The sequence below is a fragment of the Arvicola amphibius genome, chromosome 18 (genome assembly GCF_903992535.2).
Source record: "Arvicola amphibius chromosome 18, mArvAmp1.2, whole genome shotgun sequence".
Lineage (NCBI taxonomy): Eukaryota > Metazoa > Chordata > Mammalia > Rodentia > Cricetidae > Arvicola > Arvicola amphibius.
In genome coordinates this window covers 18,011,811-18,024,590 of record NC_052064.1, presented here as the reverse complement: position 1 = coordinate 18,024,590, position 12,780 = coordinate 18,011,811, and positions in this window count along the sequence as shown.

Sequence of the window (12,780 nt, the reverse complement as noted above, 5' to 3'; positions counted from 1 at the left end):
GATAATCCCTTTGAGAGCCTTTTAATGAGATGATGGGCATTAGATGTAGAGAAACCCATGTCTAGATCCAGATGATCAATGAAATACCAGAAAGGCATTGCTAACGTTGGTCAAGCAAAGAAAATTATGTATAATATACGAATGCCCTATAATTTCTAGAGCTGGAATCAATATTGAAATCCCAAGCAAAAGTAAACAGAACTTGACTCTAGTAGAGCCCCTGGACCGTTCCAAAAGATGCTGTAGAAAGATGCAAACCTACTATTACTGCTTCACAAATGCTCAGTGCCTTGTAGTCGGTGCTATAGATAGAAACTGCAAAGGCACCCCTGGCCTTTTAGGCCTATTATCTAAATAAAGCAGACATGAGTGAGACAGCCACTGTAATTATCCCCGTGGGCACCCCAAAAACAGTGAAGTTTGGTGTATAAATTAGGAGGTTTTATGAATCAAAGGCTAAAAAGATTTCGGCTTTGTCAAAGTTTAGCTGAGTGAGACAAAATGCTGAGTAGTTAAGCGTCAGTTAGTACGCAGTAGCATCGGCTGCGGATGACTTTGCCTGAAGGGAAAACACATCCGTCTCAAGGATGACGTGTGGGTCTACTGTGTTGGATTGTGTGCTTCCTTAGTTTGGTGTGCTGGAATTTTTAGAGTTGTTTTTGCCTTTGGATCAGGGCCCTAAAGGGATCAGGGAGTCAGTATTGTTCACATGCAACCATAAATGTTCACTTCGTGGGCTAAGCTTGAAATGTGAGAGCATCCAGTTCAATAGAAGGAAGCACTAACAGGTTCTTCAAGACATCTAAAAGTTGGAGAATTGTTTAGGTGACGTGAAGAAAGAACCAGGACAGGAAGTCTATCCCATTTGAGAGTGATCTGGAGACTCATGGAAAAAGAATGAATGAGCTCTTTGGAGATATGGGAAAGTGTTTGTGCTCTAAAGGTGAGGATGACAGAATGACATTTCTGTTGTTTCCAGAAAAGTAGCTTGTGCATCATGCGTGAAGCAATGAACCAAGGATGCAAATAGGGAAAGATGATTCCTGACCCAAGAGAACTCATAGAACCTGCTGAAAAAGAATAGTTGATATCTGCCCTTGACTTCTGCTTCCCGTGAATTTTTATTACCTTTACTTAAACTTTCGTATGTAATTTCAATAAAGTGTTTATTCTAACTCGATTTAGATTTCAGAATTATGAATAAACCTCAAAACATTTCATCTTCATTTACTGTCTAGAAGAAATATATATAATGGTATTTTTAGACTTGATTTCAATCTCTATAGCAGCGTGTCTGCCAGGTGTTGAATGAGGTCACTTGTCCTAAGGCTGAGAGCGGGAAACAGCTCAGACAGAAACTTGACTTCGTTCCTACGAATATGAAATAATGTTTTCTGGCAATTGTCTGGTTCCTGTGGCTTCCGCAGTTAATTCTTGTCCAACTACTAATCTTGAAAGCATTGGGTAACAAAAATGATCCCTCTTTGTATCGTTCTTACTGTTAAGCTTGGGCGAAGGGAGGAAGGTGGCTTTCGGAAGGAAGTGCTGAAATAAGTTTTAACTTTACCGAGTTGACCTTTCTCTTCCTGTCCCTTGTCTTTCAGTGTTTTATACTCAGATCCCATCTGGTCAGCAGAACTCGATGCAGATTCTGCACTTGCTTGCTTTAGACCTGTTTTAGCACTTCTGAGCTTTTCTTGCCTGCTCCACAGTAATCAGCATCAGGCATAGTTCACCATGGAAGTATTCTCTGTGTATGTCTCTGTTCTCTGCCTCTCTGTGTGTCTCTGTCTGTCACCTCTCGGTCTCTTTCACGTGTGTGTGGCTATGTGTGCTATACACACTTACTTTGTGTGTATCTACTTGTTTATAGGGATATGTGCAGACATGCATGTGTACACACATGAATGCCAGGGCTTCATGTCGCATGCTTCCCTCCTTGACCCTGCACCTTATTTTATGAGACAGGGACTCAGTGAACTTGGAACTGACTGATTTAGCAGTGACCCCTAGGTATCCTCCTGTTTCTGTTCCCTAAACAGCCAGTGTCGTAGTTGACTATGACCACACTCAGCCTTTTACATGTGTGCTGGGATCTTAACTCAGGTCTACATGCTTGTTTATTGATTAGGCCCTTTTCCCATCCATTTAATGTTTCCAGAAATAGTTTTTAGGCCATCAGCTTATGTGAGCTGTGGCATAACTTTCTCCTTTGGACCCAGATTCCAATGTGGTTTGACAGCGTGAGCCTCCACAACCAGCACTATTACTAAAATATATATTGGTAACTAAGTTCTGAATTTAACATGAAGCCATGCATATTGTCGTATACTGGGTACTTGTAACTAATGGGTTGGCTTCGCAGTCTTGGAATGCTTCTGGATATATTATTTCGTTCTGCACTGCACCAAATTTGCTTCTCTGACCTAGGTGCTATAATGAGCAGTTGGCAGCCTCCTTTCAGCTCACTTGTTCTGAATGAAGCAATTATTCCCTCATGCTTCTGTGTCAGTAAGAAGCTGGGGTTCACAGGTTTCACTGTTCAGTAACTTACCTCATCTGGTTGACATTTTGAAGAGGAGTTTGTTTTGGTTGTCACCGAATGCACGTGATCAAGGTTCCTTTGTCAGAAGCAAATTAGAGCGTGGCATATGGTCTTCATATAGACATTGATGCCATTTCTTATGGGGTCCCCGCTCCCCACACATTTTCCTTTTGCTTACGTTTTAATTCTGATCTATTACTATTCGCACACATTCCAACAATTTAATTGGTGAACACAACTGATCTTTTTTTGAGAGTCAGTTTTCAGGTATAATAGGGTTGGCTTGGCTCTTTGCTCTTATTGACAGCCTGGAGAGAGCTTTTAGGGTTTTTCTGTACCCTGACATAATAAGATAAAGTACAAGGACGGTGCAAAAAGAGAACACTGATTGGATACACACAGCCTTCTTGCTCACGTTATCATTCATAGAATTTAAAATGCTGCTGGTTATGAAGACCGTTGCTTAAAATGTGTTCTGGTCACCTTTCTATGTGCCCGACATACAGCTACCTTCTGTGCATCTCCAAACCCACACTTAGCAGGTGCTTAGGTGGGGTTAGACAGCAGAGAAGCTGTAGGCAGCTGCAGATGTTTGGTTGTTACGCAGATTTAAATGCGGAACGGAAGTTCAGAGCACAGGGTCGGTCAGGGGCTCTTGCAGACTTTTGGGCAGAAGAGTTCCTGATCACATGACCACGTCACTGCTTGTCAGGTGCGTGATCTTCAAGTTTTTTTTTCTTTATTTAGTATCCTTAGACTTGTGTGAGAATAAGGACCTTGCTAGTCAGCTTGTGTTAAAATTCAGAGGTGACTACAAGTAGGAAGTGTGACCCTTCAACAGTGTGGAAGCCGCTGGGCAGAGAGCTATGGCTATAGTGAGACAGCAGGTCTGGAACATGACTTTCCTATTTTCCAGTTCTTTCTATTAGAATATTTCCTTGAATCTTAAAGAGAGAAACACACACACACAAAACACACACACACACACACACACACACACACACACACCAAACAAAGAAACACCTGTAGTGGAGTGGTGGCGTTCTTTATGTAAATGATACAGTATATATCTAGGATGCTGTATGGCGTCCTAAATTTACTAAATACATTAAATTTAGTAAGCCTTAAAAATAGTGGCTTTCTTGGAGTATATGTGAGGAAAAAATTATTTTTTAATGAACAGACTGAAGCGTATTAACGGTAGAAGGTCAGAGGTCAGATTTGAGGGGCTCTTCCAGAATAAAACTGTTCAGTTGGGGTCATGTAAGGAAGGGTAGAAATTTCCTGCCTGGCAATAGGTAAAGGGACAATGAAGCCTTTTGGAATGTCTTAGCACTTCTCAATTTTTTTGGTTGATATTTGTGCTTACACATGGAATCTTTCCAGGAGAACCCAGGTACAGGGTCTCTTCTGAACACATAACTCCTTCTCAAGGACTTGGTGTCCAAAAAAAAAAAAAAAAGGCTCCCAGCATACATTTAAATGTCTAAGGCAGGGATGACTTCTTTTCTTCGACATTAAACTTTTGACTGCCAATATTTGCATTTTTGAGAATCTACTCTGGCATTAGATTAAATGATTTTTTTAAAGTTCAAATTAGCATGTTATTGAGAAAGAAAATGCAAAGGTCTAATAAGACTTTATACCATTTTTTATAACTTAAAAACATAAGCAGTCATCTTGTCTAGAATAAACAACGTTAACAAACCTGAAAAATTCTCAAGAAGATTACCTTGAGATATAAATTGCCTTTAAGTAGAAAATTCATATCCTGGTTTGAGGTGACAAGTATAATTTAAGGGGAAATCGAACATACCAAACACCCCAAAGTGGCTTTGGAGGCAAATTATAAATTTAATATTTGTTTTTGAATCTACAATTTGTACGATGTATACGTGGCCTCACTTTTCCCTGGCGGGGTTGACTTTCCAGGAGTGGCCTCCACTAATGACATTGATGTCAGCGTACTTAGAAGCCTGCCCCAAAGTATAACTTAAAGTTCCTGGAACTTAAGAAAGATTCTTTTGCCAAATTCCCCTCTACCCTCTCTTGACATTTATTTGCAGTTTGCATTGTTTATTGTAATGTTTTTATTTTGTTGGCTTTTTTTTTTAACCATTGCAACTGATAGGTAGTATATTTAAACCACAGGCTTCTAAGTAAAAAAGAAAAGTGACAAACAGTTCCCTGTGGTAGAGAATGTCCGTGATGGTCTCTGAGCATGACTTGATCGTTGATACTACGGACTAGCAGAATTACTTCATGCAGAAAATTGCTGAGAGGGTCACATGGGTTTTATACCTGTGAAGCTTGTAGCTTCAGGGACTCAGTGTGACCAATGATATTCTTGTTACTGTTAATGTTCAGTCTTATCCGTGGCTTGTCTCTCTTCCTTCTCCATCACTAACTCGTTCACTTATGAATACTCAAATCATGAGCTTTTGGGGTAGGTGAAGAGAGCAGTCTGTAGTGCAAGGAATAAGTTGAAATTATGTTGGCGGCCTTCAAGTGACCACATTTACTTTAGTTACTTACTAGAAAAAGACAATGGCAGTAACTTTGGAATAGATTTCCTCAAACAAACTTCAGCAGTATGAAGGGGGGGGGGGGAATGTACCTAATCACAACAGTGGAAGAAAGCCACCAGCAAGCCACATTCTTCCAAAATCTGTTTGGTTTGTTTTCTCTTTACTTGCTTTTTTGTGACATGTTACACGGATGAACACAGAACAGATTTTAAGTACTTCTTATTTTCACTATGTACATAAGTGCTGTATAATTTTTTTGATGAAGAAGCACAAATGGCAAGGCTGGTAAGATGGCTTAGTGGGTAAAATCAATTTCACGCCAAACTGACAACCTGGGAATACGGACTCCTGAGAGTTGTCCTCTCGTTCCAGTGTTGGTGCCACAAGACACTGGCACCGCCCACTCCCATACACCCACAATCATTTTTATATGAGGATTGCCAACTACACATTTTTCAAGGAAGATGTATTTCAAGTTAGTTGAAAATATCACATGACACAGTGGACTCTCTATCTTCCTAGATGCTCAACGCCAGTTACTATTTTTACTTGCAGTAATTAGTAAGTACTTGGCATTGATTAAACTCTGAGAGTTATAATGAATCTTGATCATGAATGTAGAATTTGTACTATATTAGGAAATGTTTGAAGAAGAATCTCCAACACTTGGAAATGGTGTTTTTCCAGAACTAGAAAATCATTTAGAGAAAGATCCACTGAGTTTTATTTCTAAATGAACCTGTGCCAACAGGGTGCTGTCTGTGGGAAAGTATTTCTAGAATTCTGTGAAAGTAAGTCATGGCACTGGTTCATATGTTTTTGTCCACAGCAGAATTAATTGGATGGTTTACTAAAGTATTAACTGTTGGACCTCTGGTTGACTTTAAGCCGTATCAGATCTGCCTGAAAACTCTGATTCTTTAACAAGGTGTCAGGTGAAACTCTGTTCCCAGTGCAGGAACACACCCGGAGAATGTTGAGTGTTAATTTTGAAATTTAGAAGGTTCTCAGGTTATGCCTCAAACAGATTAGTAGGACATAGTTTCAAATACATATATTGATGGATACACCCCCATGTTGGAACAAGAAAATCAAAAGGAAGCAAGGAGAGAAATCTGGAAAGATACAGAAAAAGAGAGGGGTGTATCCTCTTCAGAGAACAGGGAAGAGAGGACTTTCACTGCAATCTTTCCCATTCTCCTCCTTAATGAGCTTAAAAATAGCCAGTGATAATTCATTGTTTCCCAACTGTGAATATGGGCATGTCAAAATACCAATTGTTTTATGTTTGAACTAAGTATCTTTTTCACTTGTTGAGTTTTAGCGATGAACTTTTGATCATTTTCTCAGGGGGAGATTATACTTCAGCATGTTTGCTATACATGCAGATAGTATTGCATTAGGTACTGTTGGGCACTAATGTACTTTCTTTAGGTCATGGCACAAGTTGGGAGAAAAGAAGGGATCTTCAAAGTCAACTAATAGGGATCTGCCACATGTTAGCATTTTATGTTATAGAAAAACCCTGATTTATTTAAATCTAAGTTTCCTGATTGGTAAAATAAAATACCTTCCAAATGTTATTGCTACAGAACTTTTTCTAGTGAATCTCTTATATTTGAGATGTTCAGAAATGATACTAATTGACATTAGTACAAGACTGGTGTGATATTGTCTTTATAAATCTAAAGTAATACAGAAATTCATTAACCACCCAGATTAGATAAACTACGCAGCAGGTTCACCTTGGGATAGTTGTTCAATCCCTAAAAAGTACATCTAGATCATATGACCCTATCAGGAAATGCAGTTGGTTGACTCAAGATGCTGGAGGTTAAATCCATTCCAGGTCTATACAGGAAGTGGCCTCTTTGCCAGGCATGGGGAAGCTTTTTGATCAGAGGCCACCTGCTCTGCCACTTCAGTTCACAAACGAGGGGGAAAGAAATGAAAATATGGTTTCCTATGGAGAGTGCCTGGCCTCAGGAATTTGCTTCCAAGTGGTTATTTATTCTGTTGATGCTGACTGAAGTTGTCAAGATCAAAAGGTAAAGAACAACTTTGGAACACAAAATGTTCTTTCCAACAGAGAATGTAGACATCACAGTGCTATTAATCAAGGCAGTCAAGCTGAAAGTGACTTTAATGACAGGGTTTAGAAGACAACAGAACTTGGATCTGACTGTAGGATGACTCACAGTTGTAGGACAACAACCTCAACTGAACTGCAGATTTTGAAAAGTCAACAAATTATGGCTAAGGTGCTGTAATTCTGTTACTGAAGCATATGGCCTGCTTGGACGCTTCAGTTTATCTGCTTAGCTGTAAGCTTGCATTTTTAAAAATCATAACCTTTCTCAGTACAGCTAGATCATCACCCTCTGCGCTCTCTCTCTCTCTCTCTCTCTCTGTGTGTGTGTGTGTGTGAGTATGTGTGTGTGTGCATGTGTGGACAAGGTTCGGTCTCTGAATTATATGAAGGTGATAGTCTGATTTTGAGGATTTACAGTTAGTGGGAAGATAGAAGTAATGCATCAAATTATAATAAGGCGATTCCAGCAAAATCGAAACACAGGGAGACCAGGCCAGAACATGTGGCTGTCATCATGGATGGCACTTGGAGTGTTGTGTGTTAGCTAAGAGACCAGATCATGAAGGGATACTAATGGATGTTACTTTCTCTTTACTGATCATGAGCCTATTATTCTCCCATCAGTCTGTTTCCCTCTTGTTAAAATTTTGTAGTACAGTAAAGGAAGGCTAGCTTACAGGATATAGTAAAAAGATACTGACTATTGACCCATTATTTAAATAATTAGTATTTACATACAACCAATAAGAGCCTAACAAGCACAGCACGGCATCTCTTAGTGGTAAGATGACATTTATTGAGGATATACTTGTGGTTTACACTTCGCTGAACACGCTCCTTACTTTACTTGATTTTATAAACACTTGTAAGAGCTTGTTTTTGTGCCCAGTTTTCAGACAGCTAATTGGAAGACTGGAGATTATATAATTTGTCTAGAGCCACAGAGATAGACAGTTCTAGAACCACTTGAAAGAGTGTGTTGTATGACATGGCTCCTAGGGACATAGGAACCAACATCCACTCACCTCAGACAGGGAACTGATGACAGAGCAAAGAGCAGATGCCCCAGAGTCCATCTCGGGGAATCAGTGAGCTGTATTAGAATTGGTTATGGGACCATAGATGAAGGATTACTTATAGGAGTAATCAAAGATCAGAGTTCACCCCAGGATGGGATACAGCTCACAAAAGCTAAATCCTGGAGTGTAGCAACCAACCCATAGGCAGCTCAACAGGTCATACAATGTCCTTTGCAGGTGTTTCAGTTGCTCTGGGCCTCTTCCCGGCAGCTAGATGGGTCTTTGCCTCTTCCAGGCATATCACTTTGTCTTAGTGTCTTTTAGCATCCTTCTGTTTATATATGCTTTGGAAAGGTGGGGCCTAGTGTATCCGGTCAGTTTCAGGGATGTCCTGGGATCTTTGAGTTACTTACTTTCTGAACTCAACAAGCTTCCCCAGGAGGAGGAAATGTTTTAACTTCCCCTTACAGCATCTTGTTGTTTCACCTCACCTCTAACATCCAGTGTCTTAACCAGCTTCTTTCCAAAATAGAAGGCTTTAATCTCTGAGGAAGCGTCTATACAGGAGAGCGCTAGCTCACTTAGTATTGGAGGCCCTTAACTCGCATTCCCTTTTCATCCGTTCATTTGACTTTGTTACCGTTCTGTTCCTACACCCACACACTGCTAGATCTTTCATGGCCTCATTCCTGATCTATTCATTCACCGCTCTATTGGAGAACCAAAGCATAATTGTAAATGTGAAGTGAGAGCACAATTCAATCCAACGTTGCCAATTTTTATTGAGACCACGTTAAGAAAAGGCCCAGAGCCACCATTACTCCACTGGGAATCACACATATTAAACCAAAAAAGCAACTTCAGTGTGGTGTCTGCTAGGACTCAATGCCATGTTCTGGAGCCTTAGGGACATCTCACCACTCACCACTGAGTGCCTCAATGAGACCTATAACTCCCCACCCAACCCTGGCTTTGCCCAGCAGATGCTGTCACAATGCATGAGGCATTCTCATTGCAGATAACTGTGCAAGTGTTTGAGACATTTTACCTGGGCATGTGACACTGCAGATGTCGTCAGATCGGGGAAGAACGTTCTACAGTTTGGCTTGATTAGTGGATATTTTCAGAAGAGCGGAGAGGAAGTAAGCCACGGAAAGCTGTTTAGAATAGATTGAGAAAAATCTGTGAATGTCATGTCAAAGTCAGTTCCGGATGCACAGATGAATGATGGAGATAGGTTATGTCCCAGATGGAAATAAAAGGAGGGAGACCAAGAAAAGCTTCAGTGTGCTGCTCCTTTTAAACCCGTGGGATTTATATGGCTCGGGTTTTCTTATAGCTTGAGATGAGAGAAACAGGATGGGGACAGATAATTCTAATGGCATCCAGTTAAGAGCATACGCTTTCCGGAAACCTGGGCTTGACTTGTCCCCGAAGATGGGCTCTTAGGTTACTGGTTTATCCACTGTGGTCTAGCGTATGGTTTTCTCCATAAACTTTTCAGTTGCTCTCTTCTGGGAGCGCAGGAAGTCTCGTAACCTTTACGTAAATTAAGTAAATGGAGTAGGGGTATGTTATTTCAAACGTTTTCTGTTGTTTTTAAGTGCTTGAACTCTTTCTTTGGTGGGGGAGTGGTGGGGTAAAGGAGAAGCATGGGGCGAGTAAAGGCTGTGTTGGAAATTGGCCGCAAAGAACCATGAAAATGCCTCTTTATTCATTACAGTGGGTTAAAAGTTTTTCTAAGCTAAAGCTTTTGATCATAAAGACATTGAACCTATATGTATGGAAACATATATCATTAACATGAGCTTTGTCAATGCAGAACACACCTCTCACCCCAAAGGGACTAAGAGAAAGTTTGTTCTGAGCCGAGTATGAAAGACCCTTGGCCCAGGACTACAAAGGGAAGTTGTCCCAATGTGGCAGTGGATTCATGACCCTTTGTAGTCACAGAGCAAAGGAAGGACACAAATGTGTTCTCTGTGTCCTTTGATTGGAATGTGAGAGAGGCAGGCTACAGATAACTGGGAATCTCATAGATGTTACCTGCTGTCAGTCTTTGATTTTGTTTGCTGGAAGCAGGCTGTGTTAATGTTTTGAAATAAATGATATTTTTACAGAAGAACGTTTTTTAATTGTTGTAACTGTGATTAATTGAGTAATAATTGAATGCATCACATCAGCTGATTTTATCTGTCCCTCTCCCCTCAAGAAATGGGAGACTTTATTGCAGAGATTAAACTGACTGCCTCCGATGTGGCAGCCAATCTTTCCAGTGTTACTAAGTGGTGTACATGGAATTACCACATCCTTCATTCTTGGAAGGTGGCCCTGCCTCGGCTCACTGGGTTTTTTACCCGTTTGCTGTATGCAGAGAACACAGGGAGATCTTAGGTGACCTCTAGACCATAGACTTATCATGATTTTTGTCTTAAAAAACACCTGAACTGCTCTAGGTCACATGACCTTTCCTTCTCTGTGGTCTTTGAAATGCCCTGCATGCTGTATCCACAGCTACTCAGAGCGCGAAGTGTGGACCCATTCAGTTCAGTGGTGGAGCGCTCAACAACCCGAGGCCCTCAGTTGGGTTTCCTGCACTGAAGTTATATAAACAAATGCATGAGTTAATTCCAGGGCTATAACCTACAGAGGAATCTGTGAATGGGCTTCAGGGGGCCACATCAACCCACTTATGCTGGTAAGAGACCTGCTGCTGCCTCCTGGAACTCTGAGCCTTTTCCATGCCATGTTTGTTCATATTCCGTGGCATTCTTGACCAGCTTTCTAACACATTGCTCCCTTCTATGGTTTCTATTTTCAAGCAACAGGGAAACACTGTCCTTGAAATTAAAATGTACCTGAGTTAATTTTACTTTTAAGGAATCGTGTTTGTGTGTGTGTGTGTGTGTATGTGTGTGTGTGTGTGTGTGTGTGTTTAAACGCCATGGCACATTCTTTAAAATATATTAATTCATAAGTTGTAAGGACATTTTACCCTAAAGATGTCATCAAGAAGCAATATTTGTAATATATCTTTTTCCTCTAATTTTAATTAAGAAGAAATTAGTAACGCTTATTATAATACGGACAACGATGAACTGTGTAATGCAGTGTTTTAAATAGAAAATGCTTGTAACCTTACTACATTAAGAAGCTTGCTGAAATATAGTCTAATGATTTTATTTATATACACAAACACACACACAAATGCAAAAGACTGTTTAAAGATAAAAAAGGAAAATGGGACTAATGGCAATCAATGAACAGCTTCATAATGGGCTATTTTGCTTTGTATTACTCTATTTTTTCAAAAACAATGTACGTTGAAAATATTATCAATTTCAAAGAGGAAATTTTTCAGAGTATCCATTTCGAAAAATTCCAAACTATTTTTTGATAGTTGGTATTTCTGCTAGATTACTCTCATTGCTCTACTTCGAATATTTATTCACTCATGGTCAGAAAGCAGGTTGAGACTACCCGTTTCCAGTGGTTTTCATGAAAGCAAACTAGTCGTGCTTTTTACATTTTTATTACTATTTTAACAATTCCACACATTTGCTTTGCATGCGGGCCACTGCTGCTTGCCACCTTGTTATCTCCGTGCTCACCCTCTTCCTCCACCTTAAATAGCTCCCTTGCACTGTGTCTATTCATTCTGTTCTGTGTCCCATGAAGACTAACGGGGCCATCTGTGTCTGAACCTGTCCATTGGAGCCTGTGGAGCTCAGCACAAGATGTATAAATAAGGAGAGTGATTCCTGTCTCCTCCCCAGTCTGTTGATAACCCTTTGTGGACTGCTTGTTGATGGTTCTGGCAGTGTGTGAGCGCGGAGCCGGGTGCTGTGAGAGCTTACTTATCACAATAGTTCTGGCAAGGTAGGCAACATCTTTTCACAATCCTTCAACCTGTCGCCCAGTTCTCACGTGTGCCCACCCCTGCTTCCTCAGCATTCCCCGAGCCTTAGAGTGGGTGGTATACTTGATTCATTTGTAGCTATTCTGACTCCTTTTTATGTCCTGTCATATTTCTCTTGGTAACTTCAAATATCGCTACTCTTTCTTATAACTGAGACCCCTTTCTCATTAAATGTGAACTTAGTACGTGTGGGATGCAAAAACACGGGCAAGTGCACACACACACACACACACACACACACACACACACACACACACACACACACACACAAACCATACCTGGTAAGAACTGGAATTTGGAAAACTGATATTCACGCCATTGAAATTTTTTATGGGCAAAAACAAACAGTGTGCTTCGGTGACTCGCAAATCAAGAAAATGTTAGTCTTTCATAATTACACAAAATCAAACTGTATACATGATACCAAGCAAGAAAACCCAGCGCTTTACAAGGATACTCCTCCCTCAACAAAGCTGCGTCGGTGCCTGTGCTCTGTTCTGATTTGTGTAGAGACCTTTTCTCCCATCCTCATGTATGATGAATCTCATGTCTAATCCGTGAGAACTTTGTTTCTATTTATATTATCTTCCAGAGGATTGAGAGCAACAGCCCATGTGTTTTACTGCTACCAGTACCATCATGCATGCTCATACATACATACATACACCACAGTACAT